Genomic DNA, 13583 nt, shown 5'->3' with positions numbered 1-13583 from the left:
TCCCCATTGTTCAATTCCATCACAGGGTTTAGGGTTTCAACATGAATTTTGGGGGAATGCAAACATATGGTTCACAATACCAACCACTGCAATCTATACAGCCTCATGACAAATTGATTACCTGAATATTTTCTGTTATTAACATTTTTATGCTTTTTTTCAAACACTTTTTTCCTTGGACTAGATATTTGTGTATAAATAGCTAAATATCTTCCCATATTATGGAGCAGCATTAAACTTCCAATGGAAGAACCTTCTCTTTCATTTTCTTCACCATATACTTGCTCTGTGGCATTGGGCAAGTTTGTTCACTTCTCTGGTCCTCTTTGTTCCCTCATCTTAAAATTACAGGAAGCGTTAAAAGGCTTCTTAGTCTCTGACCCTCTATGATTCTGTGTTTTCCTTATAACTAGTCATAAAAACAAAACATTGCTGCTTGCATACGATTTGAATATCTCCTTCCTTCATTCATTCTGTATTCAAGAAACAGAACACTTGATGAGTGACGGAAATCACTCTAGACACTAGGAATGCAGAAGCAAAAACAAAGCAAAATCCAGTCTTGCCCTCTAGTTGCTCCTAGCCTAGGAGAGATTGAGAAGAAAACCCGACAGAGCTTGGTGGGAAGAGTGTGGGCCAGGAGACGCTGAAGGAGCACATTTCAGCAGAGCCTCACCTAGCTTGGGGGTGAGAGGTTTGTTAGGAGATGTCACATGAGCCTCTCCTGAAGGAGTTAGTGAAGATTCTCCTTGCTGGCAGGGGAGAATGTGCACAAAACATGGGGAGGAATGAGAAACCCTGAATCCACATGAATAGCTCAGAAATGCTGGAGCAGGGTGGAGGGCAGGCATCAGGAGGTGAGGCTAGGGAGTGGGCAGAGGCCAGATCACCAAGGGCTCTGTGTGCTGAGCAAAGGGATTTGTGTTCATTAGTGTGAAGCCACTGAAAGATTTCAGCAGGGGACCGGTATGGTCAGATTTGCATCCTGGAATAGACTGCTTGTGGACAGCATGGAGGAGGTCCCCTGGGGCATCTCTGGAAACAAAAAGACGAGCAGGAAAATTGTGCTGGGGAGAGATGACAGATTTTGAAGTAGGAACAAAGTGTGGAGTTGAGAGGGCAGGGGACTCTTGGGAGGCAAGGGCTACAGGATGTAGGTCTGAGGACCAGCAAGGGTCCAGTGTGAGGACTGGGCCATAGGGAGGCCAGTGGTAATTTTCCATGGAGAAGGGGAATGGTCTGTAGGGGTCCTGCAATTCTGCATGGTCGAGGGAACAGGTTCTTAGCAGCTCTGACTCTGTTCTGTTTGGGGGGTGTTTCCATTCCATTTAGCTTCAGAATATGTTCTATATTAAATACCATCAGTGTAATTACAGAATACGATACACTGTAATTATGCTCTATAATTACATTTTCTTCCATTAGCAGCATGGCATTCCCGCTCAACACAAGCCCCCAGCACTCTGGACTGTTAGCACAGTTGGGACTGCAGGCCATTGGGAGCAGACACAGGCATCTCTTTGTTGCCTTCATCAACTGAGAGAATGGGACTCACAGGCAGGCAGTGCAGTGCAGTGGTTAAGAACTGAGCTTTGGAAGCGGACCCCCCACCCCCAGGTTTGAACGACATTAGCATTTACTATCTGCGGAGCTTAGCTATATTACTAAATGTTTCTGTGCCTAAGTTTCTCTGTTTTAAAACAAGGATAATAAAGCCTACATCATAGAGTTATTTTGAAAAATAAATGAGATAATGGATGCTAATTACCTAGCATGGAACCTGCTGATTTTGTCATCAATAAAAAGATTATACTGATGGAAAGAGATAATGAAAGGGGGACGCTGCCCTCTTCAGATCCTGAACTAACCTCTTGCCTGCATTGACATGGGCGAGATGGAGTTTGCCAAGTGCTGATTGATGAGAAATGACGTTGTCATAGAATCATAGAGTGCTCCCACAACTCACCCATTTCCCTCCCCACGAATGGAGTCCACTGAGCACCGCCAAGTTGCTACACTGGTCATTCCTCCTAGAGATGTCCCGAACTCAGAAACTCATGACCCCCTCCTCCTTGATTGTGCTAGGGATAGATGCTTCAGCTGATGGAAATAGTTCTCTTCATTTCTCTTCACTCATTCTCTCATTCTATCCTGAAATTACTTGAATCAATATCATCCTTATTTCATAGATGAAGTAAAAAGTGTAGAAATGGTGTCTAGGGGAGACTAGTGCTTTTCGAGGATACCCATTTAAGATATTGACTCCTCCCATTCCATTGCTCTTTCTCCATGTTCTTTTACTTTTATTCCATAAACAAGGAACATCTACCCTGTGGTGGACACCCTAACCCGGGAGACACAAGAAGACATCAAGCTGCCTTCCCATAAGGCGTTTTCCTCTCAGATGCTACATGAAACATGTGCCAAAGTCCAGCATGGGTGTCACAAGCACCATTTGGCTACTGCAAATCGGAGGGTCCATGAGTAGAAAGAACGCAGTTGTGGTGGGGTGGGCAGTGCTTCCGGCTGAGATGATCAGGGAAGGACTGGTGTCTGTGCTGGGTCCTGGCAGGGACAAAGGAGGCAGAAGGGAAAGTCATCAGAGCCTTTCTGAGCTTGAAGTGACAAAAAATTCAGAGAGAGAGAGAGAGAGAGAGAGAAAATGAATGAATGAATGAATGAATATGAGTATTGGCTTGAGTAAGTGAGAAGTCCAGGAATGCAGTAGTTGAGGCAGGGGTCCATCCAGGGCTCAGATTTTACCTATTCTTGAGGCTCTGCTTTTCCCTCTTGGCATTTCTCCTCAGAAGGACTCCTTTGTGGGGCAGGGAAAATGGTGTGGCAGCTTCAAACTCACATCTTCCCAGCTGAGCAGCACCAAGGGCATCGTCCTTCCAGTGGAAAAGTCCAGTGGGGGCTGGATGGCTCAGCGTGGGTATGTGCCCATCCACAGCCCAGCATGATGGCCAGGAGCTGGGTTATCCTCTGATAATTGGGAGGCAGGGTTAGATCAGAGTGACCTTACCTGGTCATGCGGAATGGCTGTCCCACAAGAAGATAGGATTCTGCTACCAAAAGGTGGCATGAAGCGGTCCTGAGAAATCCACCTCCAATGCCCACTAGAAAGAGCATCTTTGGAAGGGAAACAGCATGCACCAGGGCCTGGATATGGAAAATATGTCTCATTGATAGATGGGAGAGTAGTACAGAATCCAGAGGTACGTTTGCAAGAAAAAGTTAGGGTCAAGTTGCAGGAGACTCTAAGTGCCACTATGGGGGTCCAGACAGAAAGGGTTTCCCATATGGAGCTCTCTGAAAAGAAGTGTCTAGCTTGGGTCTCTCCATTTCCCTTTCTTCTCCGGTTGCACTGAACTCAGAATTCTTCGAAGACTGTGCTTTCTCTCGATTTTAGGACAGGACCTAGAGTTTCATTTCCTTCTACTGAAATTGTTTCCACTCTCTTTGCTTAGACTGCTCCTGCTCAGGTGTGATGTCTGGCATAGAGATCACTACCTCCAGGGAGCCTTCCCTGACCACCACCCTAAATGGAGTAGATGCTTCCTCAGCATTCTGTACTGTAGATGCCTATTTACTTACCCACTAGCTCCCATGTAGTTAGTGTAGTTAGATATTCTGATCCCTGTTTTCTACAGGAGAAATTGAGACAAAGGGAGAGTTAAGTACTTGCCCAAGAGGATGGAGCTAGAATTTAAATTTAGGTAATGTGATTTCAGAACTTTCTCTCAACTACTACTTACTGTTTGAGTAGTCAGGTTCAGCATTGACATCATTCCTGTTGATACATATCTGTGGTTCAGATAAAAATAAATGGAAGAATGAATGGAGTAGGAAAGGCTGATGAGACCCCATCACTGGAGTCATTCAAGCAGAGGCCTGGGGGTGTCTATGTGGGAGAGCTCATTATTGCATAATTTTGGAATACTGGAGAAGATGGTCTCCAAATTCCTATCAACTCTATAATTTTTCCTTTAAGGCAGAAAAGACTGAGGCATTTTGAACAATGAAGAGACTCAGTTATAGTCATCCTTGGAAATATCTCTGGGATAGTTATGTAAGGTGGGTCAATTCGGTTTGCAAACAGATTTATCACCTCAACCTGCAGTGACTGGATTAGGGAAGGAGGATGTTGTCCCCCATTATCATAGGCTATAATTCCAACCTGGGTTACTTCTGAGCACAAGAAGATAAAAGAGACCCTATGATAATTAGGGGAACATTGCAATATGTTGCAAAGGTCCTTGGACTTGAATTCAGAAGTGAGTTTGCTTTCTGCTTCTGTTGGGAGCCTCAGTTTCCTCATCTGGAAAATGGACTATTATTAACCCTGATGGGCCACCTCCAGCTTCATGGAGAGGATGAAGTGGCGTGGTGTGTGTTGAAGTGTTCTGAGGATGGCAAGCACAGTGTGCACAGACGGACTGTACACAGTAGGAGGTTGCGGCCATCAGTTCGGCTTCCTCCCCTCCAGCCCCATTCCTGAATCCTCCAAGAAAGAGGTGAGGTGGGGACAGTCACCAGAAAGGGCCACACCAGGAAGGATGAGCAATTCCCCCTGAATCATAAATTCTATCTCAGCACCTCAGCAGACTATAAAATTGTTATCTGAAGGCTGAATGTGATTTATCGAAAAATAAAAACTCCCCCTCCACTGCAGAAAGGCATCCTTAAAGATCTTATATATGATTTCATAAAGCCTCATGGCATCTCTTCAATTCCTTCACGGGCCAGGTGGGCCCGGAGCCCAGCATGCTGATGAAGTGGAGGGGTGGCTGAGGCTTAGAGGGAGAAAAATCCAATTATTCTTGCTCTGGGATAAAGGAATTCTGGGGATTCAAAATCACTGGAGCATAATTGGAATTCTAATAAAAGGAGGTGTTTTGGGTGGGTGGGAGAGATAGAGGTGGCATGTGGGGAAGTGCAGGGTCCCAAACCGGCTGTGGAAATGACTCCAAAAGAGTTTATCATCAAACCAATATATTGTTGCCTGAAATTTTCCACAGTACTAGTTTGCTTGTGGCTAGCTGGAGGCAAAATTGGGAAGGAAAAAAAAAATAGTTTCAAAGCTCCCAGACCCCTTGGCTAAACTGAACCTTCTCGGAGGGCTGACAAAAATCTTAGCCAGTGCTTAGGGCCCCTGCCTCCTCATCTGCCCTTCAGCTGGGAACCTTTGAGTGTGAGAGCAGAGGGATCTTAATGATCATATAATCTCCTGCAGTGAAAATGAGGTCTAGCAAGGGGAGGGACAGTCCTACAGGTGGGCAACAGGGACAGAATCACAGGATCTTCCATCCACAAACCGATCTTCCCAGAAATCATGTCATTCTTCCAAACAAATAATTGGCCTCCATTTTCATGCACATATCAAGAGAGAGCTTCCCTTCTCAAGGGACAGCCAGGCTGCCATGCTGGTTGGAAAGCCCTCCCTCCATAAGGCTGCCTAGCGCCTGTGTGGTGTCCAGAGCAGAGGGTGGCAAAGAGGAAGAACAAGGGTCCTCATGTTTTTTTAATTAATTTTCTTTTGAGCAAAGGGTCTCTATCACCTTGTGTAAATCCCTTTCCCTCTCCAAGGCTTAAATTTTCTCATCTATGCAGAGGGGATTATGATAGTAAACACTGCCTGGGGGACTGTGAGAATTCCATGAGAATTCTTAGAAAGCATTTATCTTAAAACAGATCCAATGTTCACAAATGTTATTATTTTTATTATCAACATTTCTTCTGTGGCTTAGAAGTGGTTTGAGTATGTCCCACAAAGGTTCATGTGAGGGAAGCTTGGCCTCCAAGGTGGTGATACTGAGTGATGGTACTTAGTGGGACTTAGTGGGATGTGATTAGATCATGGGGGACCACTCTCAGGAAGGGATTAATGTAGGGATTGATGTAAGACTGGTCAGTTCTTGTAAGAGAACTGTATTATTGTAAAGCAAGTCCACCCCATGTGCTTGGTCCCTTCTGCACATGGCTGCTTTTCTTTTTTGCTTCTTTGCCATGGACTATTATAGCCAAAGGGCTCTCATCAGATGCCAAAATGCCTTGCTGTTTGTACTTTGCAGCCACCATAATCATGAGCCATATGGACCTCTTTTTTGTATAAAGTATGTAGTCTTGGATATTTTGTTATAGCAATATAGAATGAACTAAGACACTTAACAAGAGTTTTTTGGGTATCACATGAGATACTTTATGTAAAACACCAAGGAGATGCTTCATGTAAAGAAAGTAAATGATCAATATATTGCCTTTCTTAGCACTGTGTCTTTCCTCATGATCACCTCTGCGTGCATCTTAGCTCCCAGTATAGACCAAGCTTCCTGAAGATACAATTCATTCCTAAATCATGTCTGTGTTCCTCCCAGGTCTTGGCTTTTTGTGGGACTTCTGTGTATGAAGGTAAATGCAGGAAGCTCACGTACAAACCTCTTCAGCCCAGGCACCGACATCACCTCTGCAGAAGGTCACCCTCCACACAGCAGGGTTCAGCAGTGTTGCAGGAGCTGAGTCTCCTCCTGTGTCTTCAGGCACCAACATGAGCTTTTCTCCTAGTTCCCTTGCCTCCTTCCCAATGTCCACGCCCTTCCTCCTCCAGGGCCAAAATTCTTAAGCATTCCAGTTTGAATATATTATTTTTCTTTCTTTTATTCCCTGCCCCCACATCTCAGCACCATATGATGTTATAAAATGCCACCTGCGGTGAAGTAGTGTGATATTAACCTGGGTCACAGGACAACTCTAGATGTTCAGGGAAGGCTCATATTGTTGATTCTGTTGGGACTCAAGTAAGGATCTGATGTCTGGAAGACCAGGGTGAAGAACAAAGAGAAGGGCAAGTGCAAAGGACCTGAGGTACAGCTGGGTCTCTCTGTGAGGTAAGCATCATGCATCAGAACTTCCTGGAGGGTTTATCAAACCACAGATTCCCGGCCCCTTCTCTGGAGTTTCTGTTCAGGTGTGAGGTGGGAACTGGCAAGTTTCCATGTCTAACTAGTTTCAGGTGATGCTGCTGCTGCTGGCCCAAGGACCACATTTGGAGAACCACTGGGTTAGAGAAACAGAAAGTATGGCTGGAGCTGAGGGAGGAGGCAAAGTAGTAGGAATTGAGAAGAAAAGCTGGATGGCATACAGTTTTGCAAGACACAGTGAGGTTAGGATTTTCTTGGAAGGGCCCTGGGAAGTCATAGGTTTTAGGAAAGGTTTGCAGCGGAAAACTAGAGTTTTGAAAATGTTGCTTTGGCTGCTCCATGGAGAGTGGAGTTCAAGTGCAAGAGTGGAAACAGAGGTCTCGCAGGAGGATGTTGCAGAGTCATAAGGGAGAAATGACAGTGACCTGGCCCTAGATAGTGGCAGGACAGGCGCTGGCAGGAGAGCATATCTCCTGTATTTAACTTTCAGCTTCCTGATGAGCAGAGTGGAGCCGTTTCTCAGCCTCAGCCCTGTTCATGTCTGGGGCTGGCTGATTCTTTATGGTGGAAGCTGTCGTGTGCCTCCACAGACACAGATCCTTGGTGGCAGAATCCTGGTCTCCGCCAACCTGATGCCAGTAGCTCCCCTTCCAGATGTGACATTAAAAAAATGTCACATCTGGAAGGGGAGCTACTGGCATCAGGTTACTGTCAAATATCTCCTGAAGAAAAGGGGAAAGAAAAATCATGCCTGGTTGGGAACCTTTGGTCTGGGGAATTCCTTCCCCTTTCTTTCATTTATTCAACAATTATCCATCGATGGTAACAAATATCCACATGCCAGTATTGTGGTAGGGTTGGGAGATAATGGTGAACAAAACAACATGAACAAAACAACTTCCTCTCAGCTCTGGCTTGCAGTTCCAGTAGAGAGACCTAGAAGAGGGGGAAGGTGACCAAGGCCTCGGGGCAGTTGGAGCAGTAGCTGCTCTCTCAAATCTGCAGCACAGAAATCAAAGACAGAACTTTCCCTGGAGAGTGGGGCCCTGGAAAGGATGAATGTATAAAGACAAAGCTCTCTTTAGCAGGGAGGGAGAGGAGGCGCAGACTGGAACACTCACAGAGTCATCGTTGTTTTGTCATTAGACACCAGTGAACTTTTGGAGACTAGAATTGTACAACACCCAAATGTCACACTATTTCTCTGCTGTTGGCAGTGGCAACAGCATAATCACCCTGTGCCAGGCACGGTCACTGACATTCTCGAAAGCCCATAAGACAGGTACTATTTGATTTTTTTTTTTCTCCAGCTGAGAAAATGGGTCCAGAGATGCTAAGTAACCAGTTTAAGGCCGTATAGCTGATAAGCAGCATGCTCGAGTTTTGTGCTGGGAAATGCGTGGTATTTTATTAAACTCGACCATTAAGATTCATTATTTGCTGCAGCTTTATCAGGGTGGGAGGTAGCTGTTGGTGAGAGGGCATCGGTGGTGGGAGAGAGGTATTTTACAGTCTTTCTTTCATAATTATCTTGGAGCAGAGAGTCGAGGGAATCAGAGCAGGTGCTGGAGGAGTTGACCTTGAAGGCCTAGTCTCCTGAAGAGCCCGGGGCCCACAGGCCATTGTCACGGTGGCTGGTATTTCTAGTGCAATTATCCCATCCTCTTCTTAGGACTCTCTCAGAAGTTCCTTCCGTGATCATTAAAACTGGCTCTGGGCTGCAGCTTTGAAAGCAGCCGGAACCGCCCAGGGCTGGATCGTGTCCTCATTAAAAAGGGACGGCCTTCCAGGGACTTCAACAGGATTTCTGCCATGTTACAAATTGAGGGAGATGCGACCGGCCATGCCAATTACAGGTGGGTGCCGCTCAAAAGAAGTCGTTCTCTTTTGCTTTCAGAGATTTGAAGATATCCAGTTCCATTTAGACTCAAAGGACATCTTGTTCTCATAGGGTCTGTGGTGGGCCGCAGGGCAGAAGAGCAGGAGCTGGGACAGGAGGAAGGAGGGGGTGGGCACTTGGAAGAGGAGGCCACATTGTGTGGGGGGTGGTTCACCCACCTGCAGGCCTGATGGCTTGGGGTTTGCAGGCTTACCCCCACCATGACTTTCCCTGAGACACTGACATTCCCCGTGCCTCAGTTTCCTTTTCTGAGACAAAGAGAGGGCTGCCAGGAGGAATCAAGCAAGATCATGAATATCAAGCAAGCAGCGTAGTACCTGGCACTTAAGAGCAATGGACAACTACTGTGTTCTTGAGACTCCAGGCCAAGGATGCTCGCCTGATATCTGGCCTATTCTTTCCCTGGGACATGGTCAGTCCCCAGGATCCTACAGCAAAATAAGCATGCATGGGGAACCTTAGAAAAGAGCCACACAGTCAACGTGTGAGATGGGGCAATGCTCCTCTGAGCCTCGGTTTCCTCATCCATCAAATGGGATGACAGTATTCATTTGTTCACGCACTCATTCATCATGCCTAAATGCGCTTGCTCTGCCAGACTCTGGGAGAAAACAGCAAACCAAAGAGATGAGGGCTCTACCCTCTTGGAGTTTCTACTCTGGAGGGAAACCTTATGACGAACAAGTAATCGAAGGAGAGACATAGGTCATCATGATCAGTGCTCTAGAGAATTAAACTAGGGTGATGTGCGAAAAGTAACAGGGAGGAATCTGCTTTCAGCAAGGTGGTCAGGCAAGGCCTCCTGGAGGTAGGGCTTCAGAGACCCCCCCCATGGGGAGGAGCCAGTGAGGAGCAGGGCCTGAGGTCCAGGCAGAGGAAAGTGGGTGCAGAGCTTGAGGTCCAGGCAGAGGAAAGTGGGTGCAAGGCCTTAGGTGACGAGGGTGATCTGAGGGTAGACAGTGGGCCTTCTGGGTGTGGGGCAGGGGTCCCATGGGCCTTGTGATGATGATGCCATCATCATGGCAGCAATTGAGGATGGTCGACACAGCTGCAGACTTAACAGGCCTGGCTGGGATCCCCAGCTCAACCAGAGATTCATCTGGGCAGAGGAGTCTTGGAAGGTAGAGGAGGAAGGAAGAGAAACCAAGGAGAAGAAAGAGATGCATGGTCTAGTGGTCCCTCAGTGGTGCTCTTCCCTGGGCACTGGGATCATAGCAATGGTTCTCACTTCATCTTCTCAGTACCCCAGGTGTGGCAGATGAGGAGCTTGATGGTGGAGAGGTCTGTTGACTTGCTCAGGTCCTAGGCAGAGCATGATCAGAATCTGGATACTTAGGTTCAGATTGGGCCTGCAGAGTTTCCCACACCTGCTGCCAGCTTCAAGGCCATGGCTCCTGATCAAAGGGGACTGATTCTCTCTGACAGTCGGCTGGGGTCAGCCTCTCTTCTAGGAAAGGTCTGAAGGAAATCTGGGCAGCCCTCAGGGCTGACAAGGGTGCTGGTCCTGATGCTCCCCAGGTGCCTTGGGGGCTGGGAAATGATCACACAGCTGTCCCTGAAGATTAGAGAGATGAGATACCTCACGACCAGGAGGACACAGGGCGTGGCTTCTCATCCTCATTTTGTGCCAGTCCACTGAGGCCTTTGTCTTGCAACAGGTACTGCTTACGAAACCTGATCCCTAAGGTACGATTTCTATCAGATAACCTCAAGTGTACATCTTGTGTCCAAAGAGGCTCTAAGAAGCTCAGGACTATGGGAACTTGGGTCTGGTACCCGTATTTTTTTGATGGGTCCCCTGAATAGGTCAGTCAGGTGGCTTAGTGCCAGTGATGTGGATCTTACCCCTTCTCTTTGGCCCCCAGAAAGTTCTGTATACTAAATAGAAACCTGGTAACCTTCACAGTTGACCCTAGTTCTGCCTCTCTCTCAGTCTGCTCTCCATGACTATAATGGGATACCTGACCAATGAAGTTAACAGGAAAAAGTGTTTGTTTTTTGATTTTGTTTTAGCTCATAGTTCTGGAGGTCCAGATAGTTCCACTGATTTTGGGATTCTGGTAAAGGTACCAGATGGCAATGGTGGGGACTTTGTTGGGGGTGGGGAGCAAACTAATTATATCATGAGCCAGGAAGCAGAAAGAAAGAATGGGAGATCAGATCAGGATCCCACACTCCCCATCAAGGGCACTACCTCAGTGACCTAAGAACCTTCCATAGGATCCACCTCTTTTTCTCTTTTTATTGATTCTTTTTGGCTATACATGATATTAGGATTCATTTTGACATATTATAAAAACATGGAGTATAATTTGCTCTAATTCAGTCCCCAGTGCTTCCCCTTTCCCTTCCCTCCACAAGACTGATATTTCTGCTATTTATTTGTAGGGTTTTTTTTGTTGTTTTGGTTTTTAAATTAATCATCTGGTAGATGTACATGATGGGGAAATTCACTGCGGTATATTCATATATGTACATAGGGAAGTTAGGTCGGATTCACTCCACTGTCTTTCCTTATCCTATCCCTCCTTCCTCTTCTCTAATCCTCCTCTTCTACTCCACTGATCTTTCTTTTAATTTGATGGAATTCACCCTTCCCATTTTCTCTTTCTCCCCACCCTGCTTCCTTATTTTGGACTAGCTTCTGCATATCAGAGAAGACATTCAACCTTGGACTTTCTGTATCTGGTTTATTTCACATGGCATTATGGTTTCCAGTTCCATCCACTTATCAGCAAATGCCATAATTTCTTCTTTTTTTTTGGGGGGGGGGTATTGGGGATTAAACCCAGGAATACTTAACCACTGAGCCACATCCCCAGCCCTTTTTTATGTTTTATTTTGAGACAGAGTCTCACTGAGTTACTTAGGGCCTTAGGGTGCACCACTATACTCAGCTCATTCCTTTTTTAATAGCCAAGTAATATTTCATTATATATAATTTTCTTTATCCTTCCATTTGTTGAAGGGCACCTAGGTTGCTTCTATAGCTTGGCTATTGTGAATTGAGCTACTATAAACATTGATGGGACTGTATCACTGTAGTATGCTGATTTTAGATCTTTTGGAAATACCCTGAGGCATGGGATAACTGAGTCAAATGATGGTTTCATTCCTAGAATTTTTTTTTTATGGTGCTGGGGTTTGAACCCAGGGCCTTGTGCATGCGAGGCAAATACTCTACCAACTGAGCTATATCCCCAGCCCCCATTCTTAGAAGTTTGAGGAGTCTCCATACATTTTTCCAGAGTGATTGTACTAACTTGCATTCCCACCAAAAATATAAAAGTTTTACCTTTTCCCCCACATCTTCACCAACACTTATTATTTGTATGCTTGATGATTGCCATTCTGACTGGAGTGAGATGAAATCTCAATGTGGTTTTGATTTGCATTTCCCTGATTGTTAGAAATGTCGAACATATTTCCACTTATTTGTGGTCATTTGTATTTCTTCTTTTGAGAAGTGTCTGGTTATTTGCCCATTTACTTATTGGGTTATTATTATTATTTTTTTTACTATTACATTTTTGAGTTCTTTGTACATTCTAGAAATTAATGTCGTTTCTGAGGAGTAGGTGGCAAAGATCTTCTCCCATTCTGTAGGCTCTCCATACACACTTCATTGTTTCGTTAAGTATACAGATTTTTAATTTTATGAAAATCCCGCTTTTTGATTTTTGGTTTTACTTCTTGCACTTTAGAGGTCTTGCTAAGGAAGTTGGTTCCTGTGCCAACATGTTTGTGGGTTGGGCCTACATTTTCTTCTAGCAGTTGTAAAGATTATAGTCTAATTCTTAGGTCTTTGATCCACTTTGAGTTGACTTTTGTACAGGGTGAGAGTTAGAGATTAAATTTCATTTTTCTACATGTGGCTATTCAATATTTCCAGCACCATTTGTTAAAAAGGCTATCTTTTCTCTAGTGTGTGTGTGTGTGTGTGTGTGTGTGTGTTTACCTTTGTCTGGTATCAGATAACTGTATTTATGTGGGTTTGTCTCTGTCTTTCATTCCATTGGTTTTTATGTCTGTTTTGGTGTCATTCCATGCTGTTTTTGTTACTGTAGCTCTGTATTATAGTTTGAGGTCTGGTAGTATGAAGCCTCCAGCAGCACTCGTTTTGCTCAGAGTGGCTTTGGCTATCTTGGGTTTCTTGTTTTTTCAAATGAATCTTAGAGCTGCTTTTTCTAGTTTTGTGAAGAATGTCATTGGTATTTTGATGGAGATTGTATTGAAAGTATATGTTGTTTTTAGAAGTATGGCCATTTATTATTTAATATTTGTTATTTAATTTATTATTATTTTATTAATTCTGCCTATCCAAGGGCATGGAAGGTCTTTCCATCTTCCAATGTCCTCTTCAGTTTCTTTCTTCAGTGTTATATAGTTTTCATTGTAGAGGTCCTTCACCTCCTTCAATTTTTTTTTTTTAGGTTATTGTGAATGGGATAGTTTTCCTACAGATTCATTATTGGAATGTAGGAAAGTGATTGATTTATGTATGTTGATCTTGTATCCTGCTACTTTACTAAATTTGTTAGCTCTAGAGGTCTTCTGTATACATTTAGGGTATTCTAAATATAGGATCATGTCATGAGCAAACAGAGATAATTTGACCTCTTCTTTTCCTATTGTATCCTTTTAATTTCCTTCTCTTGCCTGATTACTCTGGCTAGAGTTTCAAGGACTATGTTGAATAGGTAGGCTCCACTTCTTTAAGTTCCCATCACCTCCTACTAGTACCAGCCTAGGGGTCAAGGCTT

At 44.8% G+C, this 13583-nt stretch overlaps 1 non-coding gene across 1 annotated transcript; it reads right to left on the bottom strand.

Annotated features, from left to right (window-relative positions):
- Positions 1 to 11949: 11949 nt before the first annotated feature.
- Trnaa-cgc (transfer RNA alanine (anticodon CGC)) lies at positions 11950 to 12023 on the bottom strand. The gene has a single exon. It is a non-coding gene; the product is annotated as a tRNA-Ala (tRNA).
- Positions 12024 to 13583: the final 1560 nt, after the last annotated feature.

Source organism: Marmota monax, unplaced genomic scaffold (genome assembly GCF_021218885.2).
Source record: "Marmota monax isolate L192 unplaced genomic scaffold, Marmota_monax_Labrador192_F-V1.1 WCK01_AAM20220418_F8-fsc00023, whole genome shotgun sequence".
Taxonomy (NCBI): domain Eukaryota; kingdom Metazoa; phylum Chordata; class Mammalia; order Rodentia; family Sciuridae; genus Marmota; species Marmota monax.
The sequence above is the reverse complement of the archived record's forward strand: the minus strand, read 5'-3'. Positions and strand labels throughout refer to the sequence as shown.